At 46.5% G+C, this 18,002-nt stretch overlaps 1 protein-coding gene across 2 annotated transcripts in view; it reads right to left on the minus strand.

Annotated features, from left to right (window-relative positions):
* Positions 1–18,002, minus strand: part of GALNT18 (polypeptide N-acetylgalactosaminyltransferase 18) — a 1,553,208-nt gene that overhangs the window by 961,396 nt on the left and 573,810 nt on the right. The window lies entirely within an intron of this gene.

Below are 18,002 nucleotides of genomic sequence, written 5' to 3' on the forward strand. Positions count from 1 at the left end.
ACATTTATGGCATTTTAAGTGCCGAATAAAGATAATGTGATTTGATTTGAATACCCAGTAAATAATCCATACCAGGATATTGTTTGTTTTTCTAGGCATTATTTACGCACAAAATAAAAAACATCTCAATATGGGATCTATGGAGTTTTCACAGAGAAGGGCATTTCTTTGAGACACGAAATGAAAACCAGTTCACTATTAAAAAATGTGTAACTTTGTGGGTGTTCACTATCTTGTTAAATAGTATGTCTTACGCTAGTCTAAATACTTCAAAAAGAAAACAGTTTAGTTTTTTTACAGGACTAAAGTGGCAGAGGTGTAATTTGTGGTCAAAACATTTTAGACACAAGCAAATGTACAGTGACAATCAAAATGTAAGTTGCATATTTCTCCTACAGATTTTTGAATTTTTCACTACCAAGGCATGTAAATATTGAAGGTACATGTCCAACTTATTAAATACACTGCACCCTGCCCTGTGGGCTGTTTAGGGCCTACCCTAGAGGTGGCATATGTATTAAAAAGGAACATTAGTGCCTGACAAAAGTTGAATTTTGCCAGGTCGAGATAGCATTTTAAAACTGCACACACAGGTTGCAATGGCAGGCCTGAGACCTTCTCTTTTGTCTCATCCCTGACTCTACACCACTGCAACTTGCAACATTCGAAGGAAATGTTCTGCCCACTACGTGCATGCAGCGATAGCTGTATATGAAGAAACACCCAAGACATGCAAATACCACTAAGAGGCACACATGCAATATGGCATGTATATTTTACATGAGTCATGAGGGAATGTCTCTGATTACCAAACAGTAATAAACTAAGCAAATTTGCATTTGTAAATTGTGCCTCACGTAGTTTACACATTTAAGTTACGCCTCTTGAGAAGAGGTCCTAGAATATTCATATGCCAACTTCAGATGTAAGGACATTAACACTAAGGAATGAATATAGGAACATTTGGGAAGATTTCCTAGCAGACACACTGCTTTGTGCAAGAACTTTGTGTTCAGGAAGAGCACCCAGATTAAAACCTACAAAGTAATGTAGTCCACCACCGTGCTCAATTCCCTTTCCCTACGAGTGAGCTGATGAGGTTACTCCTTGGCTGACTATAACATTTCATTTGTGCATATCCCTTCTCTTTCTCTTACCACCAGCTAAGAGTAAATCTGTAAGAGCTTCTATGTAATATATAGATAAAATACATTTCTGCTCAGTAAAGTCTAATCATCTTCCTGAAGTCCAGGTTATCTTATATGTTCACTATTTTTTATGGGCAGTGAGTTCCAGAGATTGGCTTTCTGAAGACAAAATGAAGCATCAGTGATGCATGTTTTCTTGAAGAACAGATCAAACTGCAGACATGTAAATCTTGAGGTGAGAGTCCTATTTTGTGTGCATCTCTAAGGTTTCACTTGGATGAAGGAAACCCTCTGTGGGCGAAGAAAGGAGTCTTGAAAAAAGGAGCATTTTGCCATACGTAATGAGCACAGAGCTTGTAGGGTTGGAGTGATGTGGATATATAGGTGTAGCAGATTTCTGGATTTTCCATGGAAGTTTTCAATTTTCTTGACGATTGGAAAAATATTTATATTGACCATTTATATAACTATCATGTGCAAGGCTGAAATGATCACAATAACAGGGTGCAATAGTGAGCACCTAGCTACCACAGAGTTGTGTTTACGCTGTTATTTACAAATCAGTTTTAGAAGCTTAAGAACGCAACAGTTCACTGTTACATGAGAACCCAGTATGTGTACCATTCATGAGTCACCACAATACTTTCTCTCATATGTCTGGCCAATAAGGTCACATTCATTGAGTATTGCTACTTACTTACTTCCTACACACCTTTACCTAACAGCATTACTTACCACTGACAAAGGGATTAATTCCACAGTTTATCTGTTGCAGCTGACCAGAAGAGCCTTCAGACCTGGTCATATATTTTTGAGTTTTATGTAGCGTTTGCTAGACCCAAAGGAAACAGAACGCTCAACATGTTACGTGAGTAAGTTTACTTGAGGTACATGTGGGGATTCATATGGGACAGAACAGTCTTCATACAATAAAGTAAAGAAAGTATAGAAATTACAGAATTGAGGTAGTGGTAAATGGTTAAAAAATATATAACAATACAGCATTATGGTAATGGCATTGGAGACAGAATGTAGACCAAACAAGTCAGACGACTGCCTCCTCTGGTCTAGTTCAAAGAGGGTAGAGTCTCTGGGAATGATGATCAGCTTGCGAATGTGTTGAGGTTGTTGTTAGCAGTAGAACTTTGAGGTCCCATTTGAAGAAGGAAAAGGAGGGGTTGCAGTAGAGATCCTTAGAGAGTGAATTTCACATCTTAGGAGCATTTCCTGAGAAAGAGCACCCTGGTAAGATTTCTTCTTTAGATTGAGAGGTATGAGAAAAAGAGAGTACAAGCTTCTTAGTGCCTGGCCAATTCCGGCTCTAGATAGTTTGGATTCTAGGTATTTGGGATTTCTTTTAATGAAGGGCTTTGTAGGTGATACAAGCGGCTTGGACGATGTATCTTCCTTCACTGGGAAGCCAGTTGAGACTTTTGAGGGTAGGTTGGATGTGATCGAACCGTTTGGTTCCTGTGAGGAGCCTGGCAGTCTCATTGAGAACAACTCTCAAGGAGGAAGGTGAATTTTTGGAGTTCCTGTGATGACGGAGTTGCCAAAGTCAACTTTTGACAGAACTAGTGCACTACTGCCTTTAGCTCGCCAGAGGGAATGAACAGCTTTATTTTCTTGAGATGTTTTAGTGTGTAGAGCTCTCCTTTGGCTTAGTTGCTGATGTCCTCCTTCATTGACAAGTTTTTTGTTTAGGTGATGCCCAAGGACTTTACAGAGTTGGAAAGTGAGAGAGAACAGTTAAGTGCGTCCAGATTCTTGAGCCATTCTTGGATTGGTAGGGGTTTATTAATTGGGGAGAGGAGCAGTAGTTCAGTTTTGTTGGGGTTCAGCTTTAGATGGTTGGTGTTTAGCCATGTTTGCATCTTAGATAGAGTGTTGTTCAGATGCTGGATGTCACTGCAAAGTTTTGTTTTGTAGTAGAGATAGGGTGTCATCGGCATATAGGTTTTAATTGCCCCTTTCTTGGTTCAGAATAACTGTGAGAGGTTCAATGAAGTGATTAAATAGGGATGGAAAGAGGACTGAGCCTTGAAGTACCGCTTGTGGAACAGGAATAGGCTTCAAAAGACTGCTGCTAATTTGTATTTGTTGAGATCAGTGTTGCAAATAGGATGTGAACCATTTCAGGACTGTGCTATTCTTGAATGGCTTGAGTAAAGCTGAGTGATTTACCACATCAAAAGTGGCAGATAAGTCAAGTAGGATTAGGAGGTAGGAGTCACCTTCATCTAGGGATCTGTAAATGTCATCTGATATATTGAGCATAGTAGTTTCAGTGCTACAGCTTTTTCTGAATCCTGATTGGAATGTGTCGTGGAGGTTGAATTTATCTATGTGTTGGTTGAGTTGTAACAGGACACAATTCTCCTTTGTTTTGGCTAGGAAAGGGAGGTTGGTGATAGGCAGGAGTTTATTGAGTTCGTTGGGGACCGACCCTGGTTTTTTGAGAATGGGTATGACTTGACTAAGTTGGAGAGAGTGAAGTACATGACCTGAGGAGAGAGAAACATTGATGATTTTGGTCCAATACTGGGAGATGATATGGTTCCAGGGAGGAGGGGATGGGAATAGAAATGTGGGATGTGGGCTTCAGGTGCTCAATAATATTGAAGCCTTCTCCTTCTGTCATAGGTTTGAAGTCAGTCCACTTAGCATTATTTTTCGGTGGCAGGACATAATTGTTGCCTTTAGTTATCCTAGGAGTACTTCAGTCATTAGTTAAGTCTTGGGGAGGAGTTACCATGTTGACCTCTGAGTCAATGGAGCAGGCAGGTTTGGATGTCAGACGTGTGTCTTGTATAAGGCTTTGTTCAATTTTTGAAACTTTGTCAATGAAGAGTTTGGCTATTCCTTCACAGCTTTCATTGGTGGCAGTTGTTTTGTGTTGGGAGGTGAGGATAGTTTGTTGCTTTATTATGTTGAAGAGTTCCCTTGGTCTGTTCTTCGCACTGTCATGTTGGTTGCGAAAGAAAGAGTCTTTTTCCCTAAAGATGTGTTTCTTGTAGGAGAGCCGTTTGGCCATTAGGAGTGAGAGGTTTGCCGGTGAAGGGTTCTGCCTCCATAGCCTTTCTATCTAGCTTAGTTGTCTCCTCTCTTTGTTAAGATCTAAGTTGAACCAGGGTCTACATTGAATTTTTCTAGAGTGCTTTAGTTTGAGCGGTGCCATTTGGTCAGGAATGTGTGTCATTGATGAGCTGTAATGGGCAATGAGGTCATCTACGGTGAGGAGAGGTTGCGAATGTAGTTAGGTGCTGATCCTGGATTCCAGCTCTGTTGGTGGGATTTTTTTGATGTTCCTAGCCCAGTGTGTGGGTTGTTGGTAGTATATGGTATAGGCTTTGAGATTGAACAGTATTAGATGGTGGTCTGAACAGTCGATAGGCATGATGGATCGAATGGAGACAAGTTCACTTCTGATAATAACCGCGTCTAGAGTAGAGCCTTTATTATGAGTATGTTCATTGTAGAGTTTCTTGAGGTCATTTAAATCAAGAAGGTTTACTAGGTTACGGACTGTGGCATCTTCTGTCTCATTCCAGTGTAGGTTGAAGTTACCTAGGAACTTGGAATTGGTGTCAGTTAGGTCAGTTAGTTCTTTTGAGAAGAGTGTGCGTTCACCAGGGGGGTGGTAGATGGTATGGATAATGGTTGGAGTGTAGCCTTTGGTTGCGAGTTTGACTTCAAAGTATTTGAAGATCGAGTCAATCATGGTCTCTAGGGTGGTAAGCTGGGTTTCTTCTTTGTGGATGATCGCTAGCCCGCCACCTCTATGTCCAGGTCTGTCCTGTCTAATGATGGAATACTGTTCAAATCAGAAAGGGAGGGAAAGGGAAGTTATAGTCCATTTGGCTTCCATGGAATAGTATCAAAATCAAGAGGGAGAATGGACCTCTTGTTCCTGTGTAGCCAGGGTCAATTGATTTGTGAATGTTCCTAAAAAAAAAACTCAAACACGTACACAAGTTGTGGGCAGTATATCTTGGTTCACCGCCTGTCAGTGACTGACAGGCGGAGAACCAAGATACCAAGATATAACACCCACAACTTGTGTACATGTATGAGGGTTTTTAGGAACATTCACAAACCAATTGACCCTGGTTACACAGATACAAGTGGTGTATTCTCCCTCTTGATTTTGATAACGATGGAATAGCCAGGTGGTGTGAGAAGGTCAAGTATAGGGGTTCAGGGGAGGAGCCTAGCGCGCAACCAAGATGGCCGCGTAGGCTTACGGCTCTCGAGGGCCTCCGCAACCTCCCACGTCTATCCTGACTTAATCCTGGCTTATTTGACGGGCTTTTGCAGATCAACTTGCGCTGAGGTGTCACCCGTTTTCCAAATTCAGATCGGACGCAGGGAACCGGAATGGTTGCACTCCGAAGTTTGCGGCCTGCTCTTGCCTTGGTCCCGGTCTCGAGCTGGTGAAGTGCCCGGGTACGAAGTGAACAACAGCGGCTGGCTGGGCTTGACCTGTCACGGACCCCGCACTTTCACTTTCGTTTTCAAGCTTGTCTCCTGATATCGGCTGGGAGACGTTGGTGTTCCAGGGGGGCGCGGACGGCGGAGTGTCTGGCCTGACTCTCGGACTATACATGGGCTTACTGTCGGCGACGGCTGTGTTCAATTGAATTAGCTACCTGGTCCCCTTTTTCCTGGTGCGGGCGGGTGCCAACCTTGGTTGCCTCCGGACGATGGCAGCGAGACTAGACGGTGACAAGTCGAAACCCAAGTCAACCCGGAGGTGTGCCTACACCCAGGTCAATAATATGGATCGATACGCGCAGGCAAAGGGATCCCCTAGCGGCTCGCATAAATCGCCTGAGAGGTCTACAGAGGTCTCAGATACATCGTCAGAATTGACTTTGCTGGACGTTATGGGCGCCATTGAGGAGATGAAGACCTCTGTGGGCCAGCAGTTTGATACCCTGGCTCATAAATTGGACGCGGTTCTGATCGATGTGAATTTGGTCAGGGCAGACCTGGCCAAAACTAATGAGCGGGTCGACTCCTTGAGTCAATCGGCGTCGAGCCTAACTGTGGACGTGGCCGCCCTGCAGACGGAGGTCCGTCGGTTGCGGCTAGCTAGTGACCTGACGGACCGTCGGCTTGAGGACTCCGAGAGCAGGGCTCGACGGAACAATGTCCGTATCATTGGAGTGCCGGAAAGATCGGAGGAATCTGCTGCGGATCTTTTTGTGGAGGATCTGGTGATCAATCGTCTCGCGCCCAAGGGACTGAGCAAGTTCTTTGCGGTGGAGCGGGCCCACAGGATTCCAGGTGGTGCGCCCAAAGTGGGTGCTCCCTCGCGGCCTATAATCGCCCGACTCTTTAACTTTTGGGATAGAGACGCTATCCTTCAGGCGTCGAGGGTGGCTGGGCCGCTGAAGTTTGAGAACTCTAATGTCAGCTTTTACCCGGACTTCACGCAAGGGGTCCAAAAACAACGGCTGGGATTCTTGGGTGTCAAACGGCGCTTGAGGGACATGGAGCTGAAATATGCGATGTTATTCCCGGCTCGGCTGCGGGTTGAGTTCCGGGGTCGCTCACACTTTTTCGACCGGCCTGATGCGGTTGGAGACTGGTTGGATGCCCTGCCTCGGGGACAGGATCGAGACAGTCGTACGACGGAGAGCGGACAGGATTTGGTGGCGCAGGACTAGAACTTGGTTCCTGGTGATAGACTGGATTGGTGACGTTTTGTACCTTGGCTCAATTGGACCATAGTTTGGCATGATATGCCCTTTAAATGCCTGGGGGTTGTGGGGAGCTTATTGGGGTCCTTTCCTCCTTCTGGGGTTCTTTTTGTGGTGTATGTTAGGGCGACAGGCACACTGCGAGTTGGGGGGGCTGTTTGGGCTCAAGCAGGGGTGCAGGGAGGGGGGAGTTGTGGTTTTGGGATTGTGGGGGAGGGGGGTTGTTGGGGATTGTTTGTTTGTTTCGCAAGGCAATGTGAAGTTCTCTGCTGACTTATCCGGTTTGTGCTTTCCGGGATGTGGGTATCATGCATGGGAGTGGGATGGGGGATAGGGGGTTGCGAATCCTTTCGTGGAATGTGAATGGACTGGGGGACAGGATCAAGCGCGGGGTGGTGTTGCAGTTTTTGAAACGTACTTCGCCCGACATCGTTTTCCTGCAGGAGACTCATCTGATTGGGAACTCCTTCCATGCCCTCAATAGGAGGGGCTATCGCCTTGCCACTCACTCTGGTTTCACTTCTGGCTCTAGGGGAGTGGGCATTTTGGTTAGGGCCTCTCTCCCATTGGAGGCGGACGAGGTGCTTCACGATGATAGGGGGCGCTATGTGGCACTGGTGGGGAGATGGGAGGGTAGGACTGTCTCGCTCGTTGCTGTATATGTACCTCCGGGGTTACAGACGGCTACCTTTGCCGATTTGGGGCGTTTGGTCCTGGGACTCCCTGGGGGGGTTCTGGTGGTGGGGGGTGACTTTAATGCTGTTGTCTCCGGATTGGAGGACCGTCACCCACCCAGGGATCTCCCTAGGGCTCAGGCCTGGTTGGGTGGTTTTTTGGACACTTTGGGACTTGTAGATTGCTGGAGATTGATGCACCCGGGACAGGCGCAATATACCTTTCATTCGGGGGCCCATGGGAGTCTCTCGAGACTTGATTACATGCTTATGACGGCGATCCAAGCTGGTATGATTGGGGAGGTGCGTCATTTAGCCCGGGGTATTTCTGACCACTCCCCTATATGGATGCAATTGAAGGTTGTCCCTGGGGCAGAGGGGAGAGTAGCACCCATTAGCTCCTGGTATATACGTAACCCTAAGATCTGCACGGAACTGGTCAAGTCCACTGATCACTACTTTAATGATAATGTGGGGTCGGTGTCATCGGACGTCTCCCTATGGGAGGCTTACAAAGTGGTGGTCAGGGGGCAGGCCTTGTCCCTTATCTCCCATACTAAGAGGTGCGAGAGAGCAGAGGTGGTTCGCTTGGAAACTGACATAGCTGAACTGGAGGAGGACCTGGAGCGGGAAGTTACTGATGAGAAATTGCATGTTCTCAGCCTCAAACAATCAGATTATAGAGCGCTGGTCACGGAAGCTGCTAAAGGGATGAGTAGAGAGCAGCAAGGACGACTGTATGATGTGGGGGATAAGGCCGGAAAATTGATTGCTTGGTTGGACAAGAAGGAGAGAGCGAGCAGGGTGGTGCCCGTTGTGGAGAGAATGGATGGAATGCGTGTGACTGACCCGGTGGAGATTGTTGACTGCTTCGCGGATTATTTCCGCGGGGTATACTCTCCGGTTTCTGTGCGTTCGGAAGAGGATTCTCATCTGTTGCTTAGAGACATTGCATTGCCAACCCTATCGGAGGCTGATGCAGTATTGATGGAGACGAAGTTGTCGTCAGATGAGATCGCTCTGGCCATTCGCTCGATCGCATCGGGTAAGGCTGTGGGTCCTAATGGTCTTCCCATCGAACTATATAAGTTGCGTCCCGATAAGATAGCGCTGTATCTTCGGGACATGTTTTTCGCGGCACGTGCGGCGGGCTTCCTCCCCCCTGACCAACGCCTTGCCAACATCGTTGTGATACCCAAAGAGGGGAAGCCGCGAGATCGCTGCACCTCCTATAGGCCCATTTCGCTGTTGAACGCAGAGCCCAAAATTCTGGCGAAGGTATTGGCTAATCGACTGGTTCGGGTCGTGGGCGACTTGATTCATCAGGATCAGTCCGGTTTCATACCCCACAGGAATACCGCTCTGAATTTGAGGCGGTTGCATGGCGTGCTTGCTAGAGCAAATTTTATACGTGAGCCGGCCATCTTGGCATCCTTAGATGCTACTATGGCGTTCGATACTTTGGAGTGGCCGTATATTTGGGCCGTGTTGGCGAAATTTGGGTTCGGCCCTGAGTTTATTGGTTGGGTAAAATTACTATATGCTGACCCACTGGCTCAGGTGGTGGTAAATGGTAGGGTGTCGGCTCCCTTCGCACTGGGGAGAGGTACGCGGCAGGGATGCCCGTTGTCGCCCCTTCTCTTTGCACTTTCTTTGGAGCCTCTCGCCGCCTGGTTGCGTTGGGAGCCGTCGCTGCGAGGCATCAGATGGATGCCGGAGTTTGAAGACCGTGTCTCCCTTTACGCGGATGACATCCTTTTGTATCTCACCTCTCCCCGACAGTCGCTCATTGTATTGGTGGACGTACTGAATTCCTTTGGTCGCAACTCTGGCCTAATCATCAACTGGGCCAAGTAGTGTGTTTACGTCCTCTCGAGCAAGGCCCCCCTCCTGCTACGGGATTGCCCCATCCAGATTGCTACACTGGGGTTCAAATATTTGGGAATCTTTATCTCTCTGGACCCCGCGGTCCGCTATGAGCGAAACCTTCTCCCTCCCCTCCAGCGATTGAAGGCCGACGTCGCGAGGTGGCGACGACTTCCGCTCTCGCCGCTCGGACGGGCGGCATTGTTTAAAATGATGTCGCTACCTCGCTTCTTGTATGCTTTGCAAAATACTCTAGATGTCGTGCCAGCCCGTTATTTCCGGGAGGTGGAGGGTCTTCAGCGCCAATTGTTTTGGGACGGGCGGCCTCGGATCGCTCTCGCTAAGTTGACGCTCCCTTGGTACGATGGGGGGGTCGCCCTCCCCGATATTAAACAATACTATTGGGCGTCTCAGCTGGCGGCGGTGAACCACGGGATATACGGTCCTGCCTTGAATCCGGCCTTTGAGATGGATAAATTTCTGCTCCCGGGTGGGGATTATAATAGGGCGCTGTACTCGGTGACCCCGGATACGCGGTTGACAGGACCCACGCAGGTTGCGGTACGTGCGTGGCACGCGGCGAGTGCTGCGATGGGGTGGAGGGATCGCTTGACTCGGGCAACGCCGTTGTATGCCTCCGGGCGGTTGGGTTGTCTGTGGAGATCGAAAGGCTTTGAGAAATGGGATATGATTGGTATATGTAAGGTGGGTGATCTTTGGGCGAAGGGGTCTTTCAAAACGTTTGAAATGCTTAAAACTGAATACAAATTAAATGATAAAGAGTACTTCCGGTATGCGCAAGTATACCATGCGCTGTGTTCGGTTTTTCCGGACGCTGCTACTATCCCTGCGTATTCCCCATTGGAGGATAGAGTGTTGGATGGCTACGTGCCCGACAGCACTATTTCCCTGATTTATAAGAAACTCATTAATGATCGTGCGGACTTGCTTCTCCGTTTGAGGGAGGCATGGACAGGCGATGGCTTGGAACTGGACGATGAGGACTGGGTATTGGCGGTGGCCTCCCCAAAAGAGGTGGCGATCCCGGCCCGCTTGCGATTCGTACAGCTGAAGATTCTGCATAGAGTGTATGTTACGGGGCCCGGTCTGCTGCGTATGGGCTACTCGGGGGATGGACTGTGTAAGCGTGGATGTGGCCTGCCGGGTACCTTTCTCCATATCTTATGGGAATGTTTGGAGGTTGTGCGATTTTGGAACGGTATCCACACCGTAATGGAGGAGGTCACGCACGTTGCTCTGTTGCCAGAGGCTAGGAGGTGTTTATTGAATGTCTGGGAACCGAATGATTATAATGCGGCACAGACGCAGTGGGTGACTTTGGGGTACATGGTGGCTAAGCGTAACATTGCACAGTTGTGGGGTTCCCCGAGGCCACCCACGATCAAGGTATGGAAGGAGAATATGGACTGGTGTATGTTTAGGGAAAAGACGGTGTATGTGGCGAGAGGCAAGCCAGGGAAATGGACTAAGGTATGGGGTCCATTGAATTTATATCGTGGACGTATCTGCACCCCGCCTCTGCCATTAGAGGTCGATATCGCTTTGTCCCCCTAGCCACGCATTCTGCGGGATTGTGCGAGGTGTGTTCCATGCTTTGTCTTCCCGTTGCCCCCCACTGCCGCTTCCGGACAAGAACTGCTATGGACACTGTACATAGTTCCCCGTCCTGGGACGAGCACGCTGCTATTTCTAACTCTCATTGCCTTGAGTGTGTTTTGTATTTAATAGAAAATGAAACTGTTTTTTCCGATTGCTCCTGGCCTATGGCCACGGCCTGCTATATGTGCTCACGGACAGCCGGGAGCTTTGCCTCTGGCTCGTTTGAATGTGTGGCGTTGCATTGCGGGCCCTCGGGCTCTATAGCGGCCGGCCTTGGTGGTTGTAGGCCCTTGTCTGTATTTTATTGTGTACTAACGGTTTCTAATAAAAAAATTATAAAAAAAAAAAAAAAAAATTATAGGGGTTCAGTGTTTGTTAAGCCAGGTTTCGCTTAGGAATGCAATGTCGATTCCATCAGCAAGTATAGTTTCAGCAATTTCTGTGGCATGTGTAACTGCTGATTGGCAGTTCAGGAGCATGCATGTTAGAGAGTTGGGAATATTATTTGTGAAGAGGAGTGTCTGGATAATAGTGTATTGAGCGGGTGTTCTGGCCGTTATGTTAGCTCAAGGAATTATATTTGTGCCCATGATAACGGATTCTGGAAGGAGGTTTGGGGTCCACTTGTGGGGGTTTTGTGATGTATGATTCGTTGAGTGATTCCGCTTCCATACATGATAGGTGGTTGAGAGCTCAGTAGGGTCTATGGGACAGGCGGCTCAATCAGCCACTGTGAGCACCTCACCATTCATTTGGGTAATCACATACAAGACATATAATTGACAAGTGACTCACATTAAATTCTCTTACTCTTACCATTATTATTATATATTATTAGCCTTAACAGGACACTTATCTCAATTTCCTCCCTATCAACAACCATACCCCAAATTACATTTTGTATTGTAAGCAATAGGTATGAACTTTATAACCTTTCTTAGACAGAATATTGTAAATGTAAATGTTGTAGACTTGTAAAGCGCACAGTTGCCCCAGCAACAGGGTGTCCCGGCGCTGTAGACCGCTGGGGAACCCGTCCTGGCTATCCCTGTGAGATGGTCCCTTTTTGGGTATCTCCAAGGTGAAACCAGGCATCCCCGGCGTCTGTGGGGGGCCGTTGTAGAGATGAGGCAAGCTTAATGCCCAGAGTTGCCGAGTGTGTTCCTGGTTAGAGTAGGTACCGAGGCGAGAATTATCGAGTCCGTTTTGACCCTGGTCCACGACCCTGCCGCGTCGGGAATTGAACCCTGGTCCCTAGCCGATTCTCTGCTTACGGGTCTGCCGCCTCTAACTAGTGAGCCACACCTCTCCACTATATACATACCGTTCTTTCTGTCCACTCTGAACTTGTGTCCCTATAGCAACATCTCACATTGGACATTTAAAGTATGCCTCTATTTTCTCATCCCTGACTCACCATCCATCAGTATAGTGCACACTACAGTGCATTTACATCCCACTGGTCTTTTTTCTCTTGCCCTTTTTTCGGTTAAAGTCTACCACACAGCACAGCTGTCTGGTTTGCTAACAACATCTTGGAGACATTCAGAAAGCTTCCCTGGGAATGCATTCAGACAGTTGCTTATCATTATCTTTTGTCTTTGTAACTTGCATTTTCTTGCTCTCTATCTGCTGGTGCTATTTATTTTAGGCTACACAGCTTGAGTTTGTCCCTTCACTTGCCCAAACATTATTTACAGTATCCTTCCAAGTGCTCTATTTCTGTAAACAGACCTTTAAACCTTGTTCTTATCTTGTCATGTGCTGTGCATTCAAAGACAGAGGTCATATGTCAGACTCAGTCTTCCGAAGGAGCTTTTGAGTTTACTTTTCTTTCTCTGATTTCAAAGTGAGAGGATTTATTGTACAATCATGCCGTCTACTGTAGGTAATCCTGAAGTGAAGTGGAAACAAATATTTTAATATGGTCAAAACACAGGTGTTGAAATTTCCACACATTTTTGCGCTGTATACTGTTATCACTAAAACTGTACGTCTGTGCAAATGTGATGGTCATTTTAATCATTGTCATTGAAGATGTGTTGCACCACCACATCATGCATACTCCACTTTACCCCACTCTACTCTGCACCACTCACACTATGCCAATCCACTCTCTGCCACTCCACACTGCGTCGCTGCGCTCTGCTCTGCAGCACTTGCACTGCACTCTATGCAACTTCAGTTTATGCCTTTCTAGTCTGCACCACTCTTCGCCAATGCATTCTACCCGACTCTACTCTACTATGCAGCACTGTTACTCTTCACCAACTCAGTTTACACCACTTCACTCTACACCACTCCACTCTAAGCCACTCGATTCTACTCTGCATCACTGCAACACGCTACCCCACTGCACTCTACACCACTCTACACATCGTGCGCTGTGCCACTGCACTCTACATCACTCTATTCTACTCTGCACCACTGTACTTTATGCCACTGTTCTCTACAGCACTCTACTCTGTAAAACTGTACTCTCCGCCACTGAACTCTATGCCAGTGCATGTGACGCCACTCTAACCATTGTGTTCTATGTCACTGCACTCTAGGTCACTCTATTCTACTCTGCACCATTGTGCTGTATGCCACTGCTCTCTCCAGCAAACTACTCTACAACGCTCTACTCTATGCCACTGCACTCTAAGCGAGTGCACTTTATACTACTGCACTTAAAGACTCCGTAGGACTTCACCGCTGAACTCTACGCTACTCTTCACCACTGCACTCTACTCTGCACCACTCATCTCTACGCCAATGCACTCTGTGGGACTACACTCTACACCACTCTAATCTGCTCTACGCCACTGCACTCTACATGACCTTACACCACTGAACTCTATGCCACTCTACTCTACACTTATGCATTCTATCCTGCACCACTCCACTCTACCCTACACCACTTCACTCTACTGTGAAACAATCTACTCCAGGCCACTGCACTCTACGTCACTCTACTCCACCCTGTGCCACTCCACTCTACGCCACTGCAATCTACTCTATGCAACTGCAATCTACTCTACACCACTGCACTCTATACTACTGCACTCTATACCAATGAATCCTACACCAACACACGTTACACTAATGCAATCTACACCACTTTACTCAAAACCAATGCACTCTAAGCCACTGCACTCCATGCCAATCTACTCTGCACCACTGTCATTTATGCCAATTCACTCTAGGCCACTCTGCTCTACTCTACAACACTCCACTCTATGACACTCTACTACATAAAACTCTACTCCACTCTATGCCATTCCACTCTACTCCACTCTACAACACTACTCCATTCTACGATACTCTAAACAACTCCCTTTACACCACTCCATGCCACTTTACTCCACTCTATTTTATGACACACATCTCCACTCTGTTCCATTTATCACCACTCCAGTATTCCACTCTACGCCACTCTACTCCTCCAATCTATGCCACTATACTCCATACCACTCAATGCCACTACACTCTGACACTCTATGCCACTCCACTCTACAACAACTATTCCACTCTATGCCATTCCATGCTTCTCCACTACTACACTCTACAACAATTATGCCACTCTACACCACTCTACTCTACAACACTCTACTACACTCTACGCAACACCCTCTACACCACTTCACTCTCCTCTACACCACTCCACAACACTCTATGCCACTCCACACTACGACACTCTACTTCACTATGACACTCTAGTCTACTCTACACCACTCAACTCTTCGACACGCTACTCCCTCCACAACACTATGCCACTTCACTTCGCACCACTCCGTGCCACTCCACTCTACTCTGCACAACTCCACACCGCTCCACAACTCTTTACACCACTCCATAACACCCCACTCCACTCCATGACACTCTCCTTTACACCACTAACTTTTAGCTGTGCTGAACAGCTGGCAAGCTAGTGTACAAAATGGCTAAAACATATTAGCAAATCAAATAGCTCTTGCATAGACGAGGCCTACTGGTTTTGCCAATGCTTGTTTCAGCTTGATATCAAGAGGTGAAACGTCTCTTTCCTTTATTCTTACCAACTTAACCGCAAAACATTCTTCTCCATAGGTTCTGTCTTAATAACTTGCCTCACAGCCATGAAAAACTCACAGTGACAAAACATGATGGCTGTATCAGGTGACAACTGGAAATAACAGGACAACCACAAAACCTCTTTGCATAATAACTTAGTGCATCCTATGTTAGATAGTAATGAACACACCTGTACTTTCTCACTGTACTATAATTGCTTAACGCATTGCTTTATAAATGAAACACAGTTATGGGTGTCACATAGGATAAAGGCAAACTAAGTGAATATACTTTACATCACATTTTGCATTAATAACTTATTTGCTCTGCTCCAGACAAATACTGTTATTGGATCTGTCAATGGGCACACACCCAGTTTCTGAGCTACCGAAATATTATTTCCTATAGTGTGGTGTTACATTTTTTTCCTTTATGTCACCAGCATATCAGATCTCTCCAGTGCTTAATTTGTAAAAACAATCCTGGTCAGGATGCCACTGCAATGTGCAGTGCTGCCAATGACAATACCAACTCAATTACTAACCATCACACTAACAAGTATGACAATTCATACTATTCCAGGCCCCCAAAGCTAAAGGAATGGCTTGGGTGTCAGTTATTAGTCATTGTTAGTGTATTTTCAATTAATAAACAATTGTTGTTGTGCTCATCCCTAGTCAGGCAGACTGGTGCTGACATTTAAGTGCCAGTGCCAAGCATCGGAAATCACCGGCTCAAATTAAGCACAGAGGGCCAGATGGATGACTGTTTTCGGTCGCAAACAGGAAATTGGCCCATTTGGGACCACAAAAAAGGATCCTGGCATGTACAAACACTATTTTGCGACTCGGTGACACGCAAAATAGCGTTTGCGACTCTCGCTATTAGGAAGGGGCGTCCCTTTCTAATAGCGAATCACAATGGAATGTACCATTGTTTTGCGACCGCATTTGTGTCTGCAAAACACTCGCATTTACCACCTACTTCAAGTAGGTGGTAAGCCACTCACAAACGGGAAGGGGTCCCCAGAGGACCCCTTCCTGAATGGATGCAAAAATATTTTTTAAGAGCAGGCAGTCGTCCCAGTGACCATTTGCCTGCCCTTAAACATTTAAACAGAAGCGTTTCATTTTTCTTTTTTAAATGCATCCCGTTTTCCTACAAGGAAAACAGGCTGCATTTAAAAAACAAAACTGCTTTATTTAAACAAGCATTTTCAATTTAATACGTCTCACATTTACACAAGACCTATTGCATTGCAAATGGTAGGCATCACGGACATCGGGAGGGAGGGTGGGTGGGTAGGGGGAGAAGTCAGCGGACAATGGGAGGGAGGGATGGTGGCCAGGGGGGAGAAGGCACGGACAACGGGAGGGATGGGGGTTTCGAAAGCACGAACAATGGAAGGGAGGGCAGACAGGGGAAGAAGGCACGGACAACAGGAGGGAGGGCGGGTGAGGTAAAGAAGGCACCAAAGCTAGTCGGGCCTGCAGTAGGAGAACCTCATTAAAGAAAATAGTGCTCACATTCTAAATAACAGGTACCGTGTAACAACCGAAGTAAAGGGGCCAGTCACTATGGGAGGTGACAAATGAAGAGGAGGCGGTACTAAGGAGGAACTAACAAGCCTATTTACGAATCAGAAGCCAGCATTTAGGACGGACAAAGACACAAGCAAATGATAAATATGAGCGGAGAGTGGGCGGGGCTTCTATTTGCTACTCAACCACAACAAGTCTCGCTGAGCAGCACATGCGTGCTGGCTCTAGGCTCAGCCTAAAAAGCAGTCACAGACATGGTGGTCTGCTGACCCCAGCGGGCCACCATCCCTGGGAGTGCTAGCCATTCCTAATGGGGTTGCAAATTGCACCTGCCACATGAATATTAATGAGGCATGCTATTTGCGACAACCTTAGGAATCGCCGACAGTGTCTGAGACACTGTTGTACGTTTCAATTTGCAAGTCGCAAATTGCGAGTCACAAAACGACGTAATTTGCGACTCGCAAATTGGTAGGGTCGTACATCTGGCCCTGAATCTCTCCTTTCACAATGATAAATCGAGTTCTGTAATTCATAAGGACGCCCTCCCGGCTGTAAAATGTGGTGCGGGTCTCCGAGACCCATACCTCACCGACAGACTTTCAACTCATTGGAGGACCAATAAAGGGTATTTTCCCCACACCACAGCAGCTGCAGGGGCCTACATTATGCCCCTGCTTAAATCATTTGCCTCTTTTTACTGATTAACATTTTCTCTCTGTTATCTAGTGAAAGTATATATTGCACCCTACAAAAAAAACACGATAGAAATCCCAATCCCAACTTTGTACTGTGGTAAGAGCTAATTATTACCCCAAATTCGTACAGGCTATACAAAAGTTCAAAGAAATACAAGTTCAGATGCTTCAATCAAAAAGCGCATTTACAAAGCTACGTCAATAATTAGATGACCCAGAAAAACATAACATCCCCATTCACAGAGATTTAGCAACAATGTTACAACTGTTTGTTTTGTTTGCCCCCATAAGATTTATTACGTGGCGTTCCTACATTTCAAACACCTTTATGGAATTATGGATTTCACCAAGAATCCCACAAGTGACCCAGTGAGTACATCCGGGATATTTTTCCAGCAGTACTGACATACATAACATTTACACAATCAGGATTCGCACAGGGATACTTAGGTAATATGAAAATGTCATACAAATGTGCATTTAATTTTTTGGCTTTTTTTCAGGAACCCTTTCATCTAAACTTGCTATAAATGTGGCACTGCTCCATGACCATGCCCTTGGCAGCAAAATTGTGAGCATGTCCATTTTGCCACACAACACGCAGTGGGTATGAGGATGCTCACAAACTCATTTGCAAATTATTTATTTACTTTTGCAGGGAAAAACTCCAAGGAAGAACAACAACTTTTTCAACAACATCCTAAACTTGCTCAAG

The sequence above is a fragment of the Triturus cristatus genome, chromosome 3_2, assembly GCF_964204655.1.
Source record: "Triturus cristatus chromosome 3_2, aTriCri1.1, whole genome shotgun sequence".
Classification (NCBI taxonomy): Eukaryota; Metazoa; Chordata; class Amphibia; order Caudata; family Salamandridae; genus Triturus; species Triturus cristatus.